Raw genomic sequence first — 15,881 nt, 5'->3', positions numbered from 1 at the left:
ATTGATGAATATTCTTTATTAGAAATAAATAAATTAAAAAAATTGAGAACTCTAAAAAATTTTTTATGTTAGTTTAAATTATATAAAATATTATTGTAATGTTTATTTTCTCTAATAATTATTGTTTACGACAAAAAATAAAAATAAAAATAAAGATTTATATAAAATTTTTAATTATTGATTCAATTTTGCTTCTCATTATATATCAATTATCAAAATATATATAAAACAAAAAGTTGTAGAAGAAATTTCTCCAGTAACAATAGACTTTGAAATAAAACGTTTAATGAAAATGAAAAAGAAATAATAATAAGATATTGTTCGCGTCCGCAACAATATTATTATAATGGTTTGTGGATGGAAGCTAATAGCTGGATGCTTGTAGAATGCTCTTCGAGATACGTAACAAATGGTATATTTTTTAAAGATGAGTGGATTAATAGTTACGTGCAGAGCATATATCTATTAGAGAACAGAGTCTCACAGTCGCAGCAGGTAATCGTATCCGACGGCCAGAACACAATATAGTGTTACAACAAAACTAATGTAATTATTGTATGCAGTGGTTACGAAATACAATGAAACTTTTTAGCAAGCAACGATAAATAATCATGTTTGACGATTAGAACACGATGTATTCACAAACTATCTAATTGTCATATTCGGCAGTCAGACTACGATCACCATGAGACTCTATTTGCAAATGAAATCTGTGCCCTCAGAAAAATACTTTCCTGGTTTGAAAGGATCATAATTTCTCAATAGGACACGCTAATAACCAATAACATCGCAGCCAGTGTCCGGTTTGCGATATCCCCCAAGTTCGAGGAAATTCCTCGCTTGGATGGTGATTTGTATACAAAGCTCTCACGATAAACAAAAATAGATCGGCAATCTGTCTTATAGATTTCTCGAACTAAAACAATAAATGTTATTTGTCTTTGAATCAACTGCGTTTGGAATATGTTACTGTTAAGATTGGTTCAGCAAGCTGAAATATATCAAAAATATACAATTATACATGTCGGCTAAATTCTCAAAAACAGTCTTCTCAGATAACATCGTCTTTTGTTTAGACTTAATAGATGCCCGCACGCAATAAGAAGAAAAAGAGTTTTTACATGAAAAATTTTTCAGAATAAGCTGTTTATAAATCTTGCGAGTATAATAAGTGCTTGCGAACAAATATATAACAAGAATTGCCGAAATATTTTTTATGGGATGAAAAGAAAAAATTCGCATATTCTTACACAAAAATATAAGATACTTATGTGTTATATTAGAGAAAATAAAATACTATGAATGAAGATTAAATATTTTTTAATTTTGTGAAAAAACACTTATAAATATGTATACTTCTAACTTCCTAGCTTACCAATCTCATGCTATTAACTTTAATGAATCAAATTTTAACATTTTTTTTGAATATCAAAAAGTTTTTGATTACAAGTTTGAAGCAAAAGACATTATAATATTAAAATGGTTCAAAAATTAGATAAAAAAAAAAAAAAACTAAATAATTAGTTGTTAATAAGTATTGATATTTGTTAAAAGATTAGTACTGTAATTTGATATTAATGCTATTAATAGTAATTTCACTACTATACATGTTCATATTTTTTCAATTTTAAATCCTAAGATTATTTTTAAAATATTTTTTGAAATATATTTCTGGCTTATTGATATTTAATAAGGAAATTCTAAATTCTAATTCAATGCAAGATAAATAAATATAAATAAGTAATGAAAAATTTGTATCAAAAATAAAATTTTTGTATAGAACTTCATTTCGAAAAATTAGAAAAAAAGGAGAAAATCGATCATCTATACTAACAATTACATAATATTTTTTGCGCAAAAAAAAGTATAATTTGAAGAAAAATACAGAAAAAAAAGTGGATAAAAAGTTACGTAATTTTAAGAAATGAAAAAAATATAAAAGAAAAAGAATAAAATCTAATAAAGAAAAAGATAAGATAATATTATGATTTTCACAATTATAAAATGAAATAATTACGTACAATATTGTAATTGATCAAAAAATTTTATTTACATTTACATCTTTTCTATATATTCTAATAAAGTTTAAGTAAAAAAAATATTGATTCCAGCTATGTTACAACTACCTTTAGGTATGGAACTTATGGATATACTTAACATTTTTTATTATATTGTATAAAATGTTTAGTATTAATGTTTAATGCTTGCATTTGTTAAATACTTTCTATTAGAATTTCTTAAAAGAATAATTATTCGACAATTATCATTAATAAATTATGTTTCAAAACATAATATTCATCAATAATTTTATTATCCAATAATATAAAGGATAAAATAATATAACGAAAAAATAATAATATAAAATAATATAATATAACGAATAAAAAATACGATTATTATAAAATAAATGTAAATTTTTGCTTCAAAACATGTTTAATGTTGAATATTTTGTTACACTATTATATTTTTATCCGTATTTTAATTTAGAATTTCAATTGAAATTAATGCAAATAATACGAATTTTCAATAGAATTTTCAGACTATAATCTAGAATCGGTATCTTATAGTTATTTATATATAATAATATATATTATTTATTAGCTTGTATTCTATAAATCAATAAATTAGTTTCAGAAAAATTCAGAAAAATCATTTATCTAAATAATTCTAATCCGGTAATTATTATACTTTTATAAATACATGTAAAATGTTGCGACATGTTTATATATTCGCATAACATTTTAATTGTATTTTGAGCATAATACATGCGGATTCTCGGAAATTTTTTTAAAGATAAGATTTGCAAATTTATCCAATAAATCAATCGGATTCAAAAATTGGATTTAATTTTGTTCGACTTTTAGATGATTGCGGAATACGGAATGCAAATTAAATTTTATGTAAGTTATTAATATTATAAATCTATTTGAACTATTTTCTTTTAAATTCAAATTTAAGACGGTAAAACAAAAAATTAAGCCATTATGAAAGTTGATTGATCATAATAATACATTCAAATTGTCAAATTAATAACGAAACTGTCATTCTTACACTAAGCGAAAAAATTATTTAATTAAAAATATCAATTGTAATATCAAAGGAATTCATTCTAACAGACTGGCACTAAACTTCTTGAACAAACAAATTAGATTAAGAATATATTACTTTTCTCAGCCTTCATTTAGATTCAGCAAGTTATTAAATAACATAATCCAAGTTATTAAATATAATAAAATATTTTGATATATTAGTAAATATATTCATATCATTATAAAATCACTAAATATTATTTCCTTTGATAAATTATATTTATGCAATTAAAAAAATAAAAAAGAAAATTCGAATTCGCTATGTATATTCTAAAAATATTTCTTTAAATAGATATTTTTCGCAATAGATATTTCATGATATTATTTGCAATATATTGATTTCATCTTCTGATGAAAAGCATTGAATAGCTTCTTTTTTTGAATATGTCATGAAAAATAAAGATTTTCATTCATCTTATAAATGGTATAAATATTCATTACTCGATAGATTACAGACTTCTGCAGAAATTTTCTAATAGCATTTTTGTTTGTTGTATTCTAAATCTCGTTTATCAGCCATGACGAAGATATTTTTATTGTTTTGTCATCATCTTTCCAACCAAAAAGTGTTAACAATTTCGAATTTTTTTTATTTCTTCGAATTGAAATAATTGCAAATAAATTGCATAGAATAAATTGAAGTTTCTACTTGCAAATTCTTCAATAATTAAATTAAATAAATGGTATTTGTATTCTAAAACAAAGTTGATCAATAGAAATTTCAATAAAGAAAAAATGATAGTTGAAAAATATATATATATATATCTTTCATTAAATTGATAAAATATATTACTAAAATTGTTCCATATAGAATTTCCTGGATTAATTTTCTTACTATCAATGGATGCGAAAAAATTCTTTAAACATATAATAAAAAATTTCTCATTTCTATGATGATGATATATTTCTAGAAAGTTTTAAAATAGCATGTTGAAAAGTTCAAGGTTAATATTAATACCACGATGTACAGAAAGATCACATGAAATAAAATACATAAAAGATTAAAAATTATTTTTTCCGACTGCAAATATTCATATGCTTTTTTTTTTAATTGATATGACTGATAAGAATTAATAACATTTAAAAGTTTTTTTTAAATGATTGGAGATAAAAAATTTTCTTTTTAATATAATTATTTACTAAATTTTTGTTATTGCAATTTTAATTTAAATTGCAATGAAATCTAACTATAATTATTTGAAATATTTTGTTTTAATAATTTCTATTCAGAATAGATAAAATTATAACATATATAATATATGTATGACATAATTTATTTATACACATATATATTTTAAAACATATAGTCAACGATATAAATTATAATAAATATAATAAATAATAAATAAATTTTCATATTAAAATTATTATTCTGAATCAAAAAAATATATCTCAACTATATTTGAATAGATAATAATAATAAAAAAAAAATTATATATAATTTATACTAATAAAAAATAAATTAAATANTATTAAAAATTTAAATATTAGTTAATAATTAATTCTATAACAATTAATAAAAGTTAAATTCAGAAATTAAATTAAATAAAGATAAATTTAAATACTAGCAATAGCGGTTAAACTTAATTTATAAATTAATTTATTTTATTAAATTAATATAAAAATATTTATTAAAAATTAAATTTATTAATTTCGAAATTTTGAATGAATTGTAATAGCTATTAATTAATTTAATTAATTAATTAAAAATAAATTATAACAATTATATAAATTATAATAATTAATTAATTAAAAATAGTTTAATTAAAAATGAGGATTTGATAATCTATTATTATTAGATTAATTCTAATATTAGATATCCTATTATTAAAAAAATTAAAAAATTTATTCAATTATTAAATGTTAAATCATTAAATCATTAAAATTAAATACTATAGCAGGTTTTTATTCTAATTAGAGAAATTTGTTTATTAATTTGATAATCCGATAAGAAATACTTAAGTTATATTTATATATTGTTGTTTTATTAATTTCAATAGTTTAAAGTTAATAATATTTGATTAAATATAAATTCAAATCAAAATAGTATATTTAAGGCTAAAAAGAGTTTTGGTGAATTAAATTTTTGAATAATTTAATTTTAAAATAAATTTAAAAAAGGATTTAAAAATAAATATCTCTTATATCAGAGTTAATTAAAATTTTAATAATCTCAAAAATAAATGAGATCAATTTATATCTTTTTTTGTTTAAATAAAATTATTAATATAAATTTAGAAATTAAATATTAAAAGAATTTATTAATATCTAATTTTTTTTAAATAAATTTAATTTAGATATAAAATTATTTAATAATTTAAATAATTTTAAAATTAATTAAAATTAATTAAAATAATTTTATTAAATTTTATATTAAAAATTTATAGGATAAACTATGAATTTAATAATAAAAATTTAATTTTTAAATATTTAAATGTCATAAAGATATTTTTTTTTAGTTAAAAAAATTTAATAATTTAATTTACTTAATTTTCAAAAAAAAGATTCTAGATTGAATTTTATAAAAATATTATTTTATATAATAACATTTTAATTATTTAAAATATAGTAATGATGATTAAATTAGTAATAAAAAATATATTTAATGTGTAATTATTAAATTAGATTTAAAAGAATTTGGCAAATATATTATTCACTTGTTTATCAAAAACATGTCTTATAGAATACAATTTCAATCTGTTCCGTGAATTTGAATTTTAAATAACTGCACAAAGATAACATAATAAATTATCTTTTAATTGAAGAATTGAATAAATGAAATAATTATAAACTCTAAATGAATTTAAATGTATTTAAATTTTTAATTAAAATTCTAAAATTTAATTATGGGACGATAAGACCCTAGAATTTAATTTATTTAATTATTTAATTTATTAATTAATAAATAGATAATAAATTTTCAATTAATTTTCCCAATTAAATTTAATTGAGAGAATTAATAAATTAAATAAACTTTATTTTAATTTTAATTTTGATTTAAAGATAAATATTGATTTATAATTTATAAATGAGAGAATAAATTACCTTAAGGATAATATCTTTTGAAAGATTTTATTGATAAAGATGATTGTGACCTTGATATTTAATTAAGATAGAAATTAAATATAGGAGTTTAATAATTTCCTTCTTTCTTTTTCCTCTTTATGTTATTAATTTTTAGATTCATTTTATTTTTTTCTTTCACCTATAGAATTCTATCTATTATTTCTTTTATTCTCATTAATACTCATATATATTCTTTTATATTTTCTTTTATATTTTTATTTTTTTTTTCTTCTTATATTTTTTAATTCCAGATTCTTACTATTCAGAATTATTATTCTTATTTTTTCTTCATCTCTTTTTTCTTCTTTTCTTCTAACTCCTTTTCTAATTTTATATTTTTAATCTATTTTTTTAATATTCTCAATCTTTTCCATCTTCTTTTTTAATATTTCTAGTTCCATTTTTCTTGTTTCTTTTTTATCTTTTTTGATACTGATTCTTATCTCTTTTTTTCTCTAATTTAACCTCTAATTTTCTAATTTTTTTTCTATAATTGTATTCATCATAATTTTTTTCTTTTTTCTAATTTATCTTTTTTTTTTACATTTTTTTTTATAAAACCATTGATTATTTTTATCTAACCTTTTTCTTGCTTTTTCTTATTTTTTTTATTCTTCACATATTTACATTTTCATGTATTCTCGCACTTTTCCTTCTGTGATGGGATATATTTTCCTTCTGTATAGGATTTTTTCGACCGATAAGAGAAGGCGCATCATCCATCCGATAAAACAAGAAAATTTCATTCTCCTATCTAGATAAGAAAAAGTTAGAAAAAAGGAGAACAATTAAATCTTATTAAACAAAATGTTTGAAAAACGAGTTTCAATTATATAATAAAAGTATTACAATAATAGTTAAATAATAGTTATTTTATAATTTTTGATTATTATTTATTTTGATAACAACAAAACTTCTTTTTCTAAAAAAATAAAAAAATGGTGTGAATTCCCTATACATCTGTGAAAAATTTTATGAATCATATTATTATTTTATCCCAAAAAAATCATTTTAATTATTTGTCGATTTTCAATGAATTAATAATATAAACAATTTAATAATAAACAATTTAATAATTGTTTAAATATTGTATTTAACATACAGTTTTTAACATACAAATTATATTGTTAATATATTGTTAATATATTGTTTTGTCTTATATGAATTTTTTAATTTTATAACTTTTATAATTTTTTAACATTATATGAATTTGATTAACTTTAATTTATATTATTATTATCACATAAATCTAATGTCAATATGTTCATATTTTGATATATCGATATATTTAACGCATAATTTTTAAATTAGCTGTATTTAGTAAGTATTTAAAATCTATATTGTTAAAACATTCGCTGCAAGTGTAGATATAAAAAACCGAAATTCAAAAAACCAAAGTTTGCTAAAAAATTTCTAAAATATTTGACATCGAATTATTAATTCTTAGTCATATTCTTAGAAAATATTGAGCTCTCGAAATATTTCATTCTATGTTTTTGTTCATGTTTTTTTCTCGATTTTCACATTTTCATGATATTTATTTATCGCGAAATTTTAAATGCAATAGTAGAATTTTTCATCATGATTCATTCGAGAATGAATAGAGAATTCAATTTATGATTGAATTAGAATAATCTAGAATAGACTAGTCGAACTTTTTCCTCTCCAAGAGCCATTCTCGATTTCAATTTTATCCTCGACATGTGTGTGTGTGTGCGTACGTGCGCGCGCGCGCGCGCGTGTGTGTGTGTGTGTGTAGAGAGAGAGAGAGAGAGCCAATAAAACCAAGCACAAAATATTATAATAAGCTGCGAAACTATTAAAAAAATGTTATATAATCTGCTGATGACGAGGCTTACGTAATATTCAGAGCTAATAATAATACTTTTTTAAAGATATAAAAGGACATTCTCCTACGATTTTTTAAATAGACAAAAGTAAGATAGGAATTATAGTAGTCAGATTGACTCACTTTAATTTACAGTTTGTCTTAATATAGATCTGAAACATAAAATATAAATATCATAAAAAATAGAAGAGTAAAAGAACATAGATTTTTTTCAAAAAAGAAAAAGAAACCATTAAAAAGCATAATATTTTTAAATTCAATAACAAGAACAATCAAATTAAATATTTTTGTTTTTTGCGCATTTCATCGAGTTGTTGCCGTACTTTAAAATATAAAATCATTTTTCTTTTCCTTAAAATTATTAGAAGATTGCAACAATATATTAACAAAAATTTAAAATTTAAAATATAGATATTAAATTAAATATTTTTACATAAATATTTACTTTTGAATATTTCTTGTGAGAATTAATTGCACATAATTATGATTGCGTAGCTGAATAGAATAAAATCGATGTACATGTACAACAATCAAATGAAAAGAAAAAATTTTTCTTAAAAAATGAGAAAAATATTGACTGTCTTTTTCGCTAAAAATGATGTCATTATTAATTTTTTTTTATCAAAAATACAATTTTCGGCGGAACGGCTGAACAGATATAGAGATTGCTACATTATTATGATATTATATCTCTAATCTGAATCTATTAATAAAATTCATTGTATGGCTGTATATCGAGAAATAACTTTTTTGGCAGAAAAGTTCCATTGAGTCTCTAATAGTATTTATATGTTATAAATATTATTGCATATATTATTTTCATTTTATAAACTTGTATTGTGAATCTATTATTAATATATTTTATATCGCAATTTACAATGCAACTCGATTTGAATTAATTTTTATAATGTAGTGAATAACTCGAAATAGCTATCATGAAGAAAATTGAAAAATTCATTTCAGGAAAATTTGTATTGTGCATTGCTTTCATTTTAAATTTGTTTCATGATTTAAAGATAAGAGGAAGAAATGGATTAATAGCATATTTAAAAATGGTTGAATTTGTACATATAATATATATAATAATGCGATTCTACATACATTAAAAAAAAGATTGGTTGACTTTAGATAATAATGTCATATTAAATAATATTCGAGTATTATACTGTTAGTTATGATAACTTTCAGGTTTATTACATAATTATTTAAGTTTTCAAATGTAGTTATAATTGTTCGAAAAAATTCGCAAAGAATTCACTTATTGCGATCTCCATTTATAAAAATTACAAATATGCGAGTTTTTTGTAATCACTAATGCGTATATTTTTATGAACGAAACCGTGCCAGTCTTCATAACAATCACTGGTATTGGAACAATATTGTATTTTTAGTAAATTAATATCAGATTTTAAATTTCACCTCCACAATAAGAATAAACATAATAAATTTAAAAGATCGTATATATAAGAATGCGACGCGATATATAAAAATTTTTTATTTTTATAATTTCATTTATAAACACCAATTTTTCAGTTAAATTTTATGTGGGTCAGAATTAGCGCAATGGAAGAATGCAATATACCAAGAGCATAAGATATTTTTAAGAAATTATACTTAGGATGTAGTTGAAAGACTGATGAAATATAAAAATTGTAATTGTAAGTTGTCGAATTGTATATAAAATGTATATAAACTCAATTATAAATATAAAATATTAATAAAAGACTAGATTTGTAATATAAGAATATTCCTAAGAAAAAGGCATCAAGACTTTAACCAAGTATTTTCTTCAGTTGCAGTTTGAGTTCCATACGTGCAATGATGGCATTAGCATTGAAAAAAGAGCTTACAATAGATACAACAATACAATAATTAGATATGTCTACTGTTTTTTTGAATGAAGAATTAAATGAAACTATTTTTATGAAATTACCATAATCACCAGATTTTTAAAAAAACTTTAAAGCATATTGATCATAGTAATGATAGTTAGTTGTAAGCTGAGATTCAAAAACAACTTAAAACAACTTAAAGAGAAATGCCCATTAAAAAAGGATATCTATAGTTTATGATAAGCTAAATATCAATGGAATAAGATTTTTTATCAAACTCTGAGATAAATGGAAATGACTGCATCAATTGAATCTCTGTTATTATATTGCCAAGAGAGATAACAATATAATGTTTATAATGATATATATTGATGACATTCTTATGTGTTTCAAGATTTAAATTGGATATTAGAGATAAAAAGAGATTTAATGAATAAATTTGATATGATTTGGATAGGATCAACCGCTGTGTGAGTATTGATTTTACTAAAACATCAAAAAAAATAACGATGTCTCAAAAGGCACATATTGAAGAGTTATTAAATCATTTTGGTATACAAGAGTCAAATTCTATATTTATATCATTGAAGCTCTTTGATGTGCACTCAGCCGTATATCGCATTTTTCAGTGAGTATGCTAAGCCAGTTTAATGATTGTTATGACTTTAGTCAACAGACAAACGAGTTCTCAGATATCTTAAGAGCATAATTGAGAATGGTTTAATCTTTGAAAAAGTATCAAAGATCTTCAGAGTTATTTTGGTTCACATACAGAATATGTTTTTAAATTGTGTGAAGCGGCCATCAGCTGGGAAATTCGGAAGCAAAGAACAGTGACTCTTTATATTCAGACTGAATATATAGCCCTTTCGAAAGTGAGAAAGAAAGCCATTATTTCAAAAAAGTTCTGAAAGATATTGGCTATTAACTGAATTCACCATTAGTAATTCATCGATAATTAGAATGTATTAAAATTTGGAAATAACGCTGTATATCATGGAAGAATAAAACATATTGATGATGATTTAAAAAATGATTTAAGCATCATTTTATTCGAAAAATTCTACGTGAATTGATATTGTGAAATTAGAGTATGTTTTAACTAATAATATGTTACCAGATGTGTTCACAAAAAGTCTAGTCCCAAACATATATATTGCTTAAAAAGTTTAAGAATAAAGTCAGTTTAATATACAATTGCTTTTTCTAATATAATATACTTATATTTTTAGGTATTTTATGATTTTATGTTAACTTTGATAATCGGATTAAGAGAGAGCATTGAAAATGCTTCTTTTCTTTAATGTAGTCCGCATATTTATATATAATGCTAGATGGTGTTGTCATTGTATCTAATCTTTTTATTGTGTTTATTCCTTTTTTTAAAACAATGCGAACATATATAAACTTTCGCATGTTGTTTATTCTAGTAAAAATTATTTTTATTAATTGATTAACTGTATGTGTATATTATGAATATTTTCTATATCCTTTATATTCTAACATTCTAGTTACTTATGTTCGTTTTATTAATTACTACTATTATCTATAATATAATTTATTTATTTATATTTATTATATATTTTAAATATAATACGATATGATAAAATATAAAATTCTTTTCTTTCAAATAGATAAATATATATGAAATATCTTATATTTTTATTGAGTATTATCTTATAAGATAAATGAAATATACTTTAAAATAATCGAATTCTTCTGCATGAAATAGACAGACTAAATTTAATTTTATTTAAATATCTATTATCTTGATTTCTTAAATTGTTTTATATTCTTTCACAAATATAATATTTTTTTGTAAATTCTTGTATGATCATTTTTAATTATGTCGAATGTTTCCTATATGAATTTAATTCTATTAAAATAACAATATCATGGAAACGATAGTTGGATTTTGTCATAGAAATATTTTATTATACAGGCAGCCCTCCTACACGGCATCTTACAACAGGTTTCGGTTTCGCTCTAACACGATAGGATAAATTACGGGAATCCTCATATAACACTAACTCATATAACCTGTAATACGGTTTCGCATTAACTAACATATTCTACGATAAAAAAATTGCGAAAATCTTTGTATAACATTATACTTCTATAGCTCCAGATAACATGATTTTTGTTTAATATTTAAAAATTAAATTACCTTAAAATAATAATAGAAGGAAAGAAAAAAATAATAATAAGAAGGAATAATGAACTATAGTGGCTTTACATGAAAATGTATAAACAAATTATAATTTATTCATTTATAACTTTATTCCGATGTCATAGCAAAAAGCATCATGCATATTATGGTTTATACATCATTCGTGGCGAAGCTTGCCGTCTCAGAAATGTATTGTTAGAGACGACGGAAAGTGCCGTCGTATTTAAAAAGATAAAGTGCAATGCGATATCATATCGATCTGTTGTAAAATGCGATCGCTGCTGAGGGCCCTAGGATGGAAGACCCTTTTTTTGTTTCTTTTTATCTCCGTGGCCTGAAGACAAAGGTGTCTCAAACGGTCTACAATCTATAGTCTTAACACGTCGAGCCACGATGTGTTAAAGATTAATTTTTAGAAAATTAATTTTCAATTCCAAGCCATGTCTGATAAAGATAAAAAACAAGTTTAAGAGAAAATTTATTTCTTTGAAGAAATAAAGATACAAATCTTGGATATAAGTCTTTTAAAATGAGAAAAAACATCTCATATTGAAAAAAGTCTTAATTTAAATGAAGCAACAGTCCGGATTATTAAAAAAAATGAAAAAAAAAATAAGAAGTGCAGTTACTATAAGATCTTTGACATGCAGCTCCCGGGCGCCAATAATTGAGAAAATAATTGAGGAAAAGGCATTCAGTATTTGGATTGATGATAGCTGATAGTCAAAAAATAATTTTATTGGATGGTAATGTAATTAAACAAAAAGCACTTAAAATTTACAAACATTTTAAAGAATATGGAGAATCCTCTGTCAATTCAGATTTTATGGCAAGTAAAGGTTGGTTCGAAAAATTCAAAAAACGTTTTGCAATTCATAGCATAAGAATTCAGGGAAAATTAGCTGATCATGAAGTTGCCAGAACATATCCAGAAAAAATTCAAAACATTATAGAAGATCAAGGATATAGAAGAACAGATGAAGTTTTCAATATTTTAAAAAACTTTACAAACTTTACAAAAACTTTACAAAAAAATATCCAGTAGAACCTTTATATCGAAAAAAGAAAAAACTACATCTGAATTTAAGGAATTTAAAGATCGTATAACGCTTTCGTGCAGTAATATATCGGGGAACTTTATGATAAAAGTTTATTACCTTACTTGTTTATAGATCTTTAAATCTTCATAAAAGGTGTAAATAAAAATACCTTATCGATATATTGAAAAGCAAATTCAAGAACTTGGAAATAACTGCAAATTTATTTAAAGATTGGTTTTTAAATTGTTTTGTGCTAAACATTGAAAGTTATTTGAAGCAGAAAAATTTGAGGCTATTATTAGATAATACTCCATGTCATTCACAAGATTTGAATCATTTCAATGTCAAAATAGTATTCCTACCACCTAACACTATTTCGTTGCTCCAATCATTGGATCAAGATATTTATATCTTTAAAACTTATTATTACATAAGAAGAAGAATAGTGGATTTTAGACATAACTGATTCGAAATCAATTAATGTAATAGAAGCTTGGAAGCAATTTTCAATTAAGCACTATATCGACATTATATCTTTGTCGTTGAAAGAACTAAAAACATCAACATTAAATGTATGTTAGAAGAAGATATAGTCATCTTCAGTTGAAATAGAAAATGTACTTAAATCGTCAGAAAATGAAATTGATGGTATATTAGAACTTGTTAAATCAATCGAAGGCGAAGGATAGTATTGTAGATATGAAGGACGTTCAAAATTTATTAATGGAAAAAAAAGTTGACGAAACGATTTAATGGAATTCGAAATAAATTAAATCAATTCTGAGAACAGTTGTATTGATGAAGATTGTGAAGTTAATAATTTAATACTAAAAAAATTACAAGAAGGCCTAAGCTTAGCTGATCTTGAATCATTTATCTTGAATGCAGATTCTTCCGTCGAGAGAAACCGAAAATTCAAAAGGGAGCAAAAAGGAGCAAAATTATCTATCTCCATACTGTTAAATCTACAATGACCTTGTAAAAACTAGCAAACAAATCAAAATTACAGATTTTTTAAAGAGGAAGGTGTAAAAAATTTAAATAAAGAAAAAGGTTCTTGAAAGTGAAGGTGATATCGTTCAATCGAAAAAACGTTCTCGTTTGCTTATACTGAATAGTGATGTTGAAGAAATTTATTAAATTAAGATCGCATTAAATGAAAATAATATTTTTTGTTTTTTGTGTTATACATACATTTACATTTTTAATAAAAATTAAATTGTTTAATTTTTATTAAATTATGGAATTAAAAGAAAATGTTTGTCTTTAATAAGTTTTCGGAGTGTAATCTTTTTCTACTGGCTCTGGATCTCATATAATATAGTTTCACGCAACACGGCATTTTCTAGAAACCTATCTACATCTCTGTTATAGGAGAGTTACCTGTATAATATAATTTAATTGTAGAAAAACAAACGATTATTAGAAGATATATTCATCATAATTGAATTCATTTTCAAAAGTCTATTTAACTTTGTTGAGATTTGTCGCTTTTCATTATAATTTAAAATTATTGATATATTGAAATTAATGACTTACATCTTCGTTTAAATTTGCTTTGAAACAAATCAATAAATGTATAGTATAATAAATAGTACATAGTATATATACTATTACATAAGTATATATACATTATTATATTATTATAAATAATTAAATATAATATATAGTGTAATTAAATTTTGGAGATTTGTTTCAAATTAATATTATCTAATATGAATAACTTTTCTAGATAACAATTTATTTTTCTTTTAATAACATGCTATAAAATATTTAATATAATAAAACATTTTATTAGAACTTCTTATAATTAAATATTGATGTTTTAAATAAAAGATTAACTTTAACCAAAATTGAAAAAAATTTTTAATATCTTTTTCATTATTTTTTTTTTAAATAAACAATCTTATATATGTTTTGGTTCACTTAAGAAAATATGATTGATTCCTTTTTCTCAAAAATTGGAATTTCATTTGAGCAACAAAAATTATTTCATCCATATTTAATATTTTCAAGTTAATATTTTCTGCCGTTTTTTTTTCTCTTTGTAATTTTATTTGATTTGTTAAATGATTTTCATGGTCGATCTGATCATAATTTTTGGTAATTCAAACATACTATTTAACTAATTAACTATAACTATTTAACTAATTATTATTTTTCTAAAATTGATTAATTTTATTTTTAAGCTAAATTTAAATTTAGATTTTAAATATGAAAATATGTGCTTAATATTGAATTTGAATTTATTTCTTTAAATAACTTTCAGTTCATGATATATTTTCCATATGATTAAATGAAAATTTTTTTGAAATATTAAATATTCTTTTTTGAATGTACAAATAAATTTTTTTTACATGTATTTTAAAAGAACTATTTGAAAAATCAGAAAATATAAAAAAATAAAAATAATAATAATAAAAAAAGAAAGAAAAAGAAATTAGAACAAAAGATTTCATAATTGTAAATTCTAATAATTTATGTTTTTATAAATTTTGAATTAAAATATTACTAATATACTGCATAAGTTTATATATAAATATAATTTCCTACATATATTTAAATACTATATCACACATTAAAATATATTAACTCCTTCACTATATTATACATCAAGAATAAAAAAAGAAAAATATGATAATTATTTAAAAATAGCCTTTTTATTGATTTCAATGATCTTAAAATATCATTAAGATTTATCAAAATTATTATTCTGAATAACTTTTTTATATATACTTTCCTCCATTAACAAGATTTTAATTTATTAAAAAGTTAATGACAAAAAGAACTCCTTTGGATCCTTTTAATGCGAAAATATAATAAAATATTTCTTGG

The 15,881-nt window shown here is 21.6% G+C and overlaps 1 long non-coding RNA gene across 1 annotated transcript; it reads left to right on the top strand.

Moving 5' to 3' along the window:
* Window positions 1–335: 335 nt before the first annotated feature.
* Window positions 336–5,799, top strand: LOC116186250. The gene is made up of 3 exons (XR_004151205.1): window positions 336–349; window positions 3,617–3,632; window positions 5,715–5,799. It is a non-coding gene; the product is annotated as an uncharacterized LOC116186250 (long non-coding RNA).
* Window positions 5,800–15,881: the final 10,082 nt, after the last annotated feature.

The sequence above is a fragment of the Apis dorsata genome, unplaced genomic scaffold (assembly GCF_000469605.1).
Source record: "Apis dorsata unplaced genomic scaffold, Apis dorsata 1.3 scaffold_526, whole genome shotgun sequence".
Classification (NCBI taxonomy): Eukaryota; Metazoa; Arthropoda; class Insecta; order Hymenoptera; family Apidae; genus Apis; species Apis dorsata.
The sequence above is the reverse complement of the archived record's forward strand: the minus strand, read 5'-3'. Positions and strand labels throughout refer to the sequence as shown.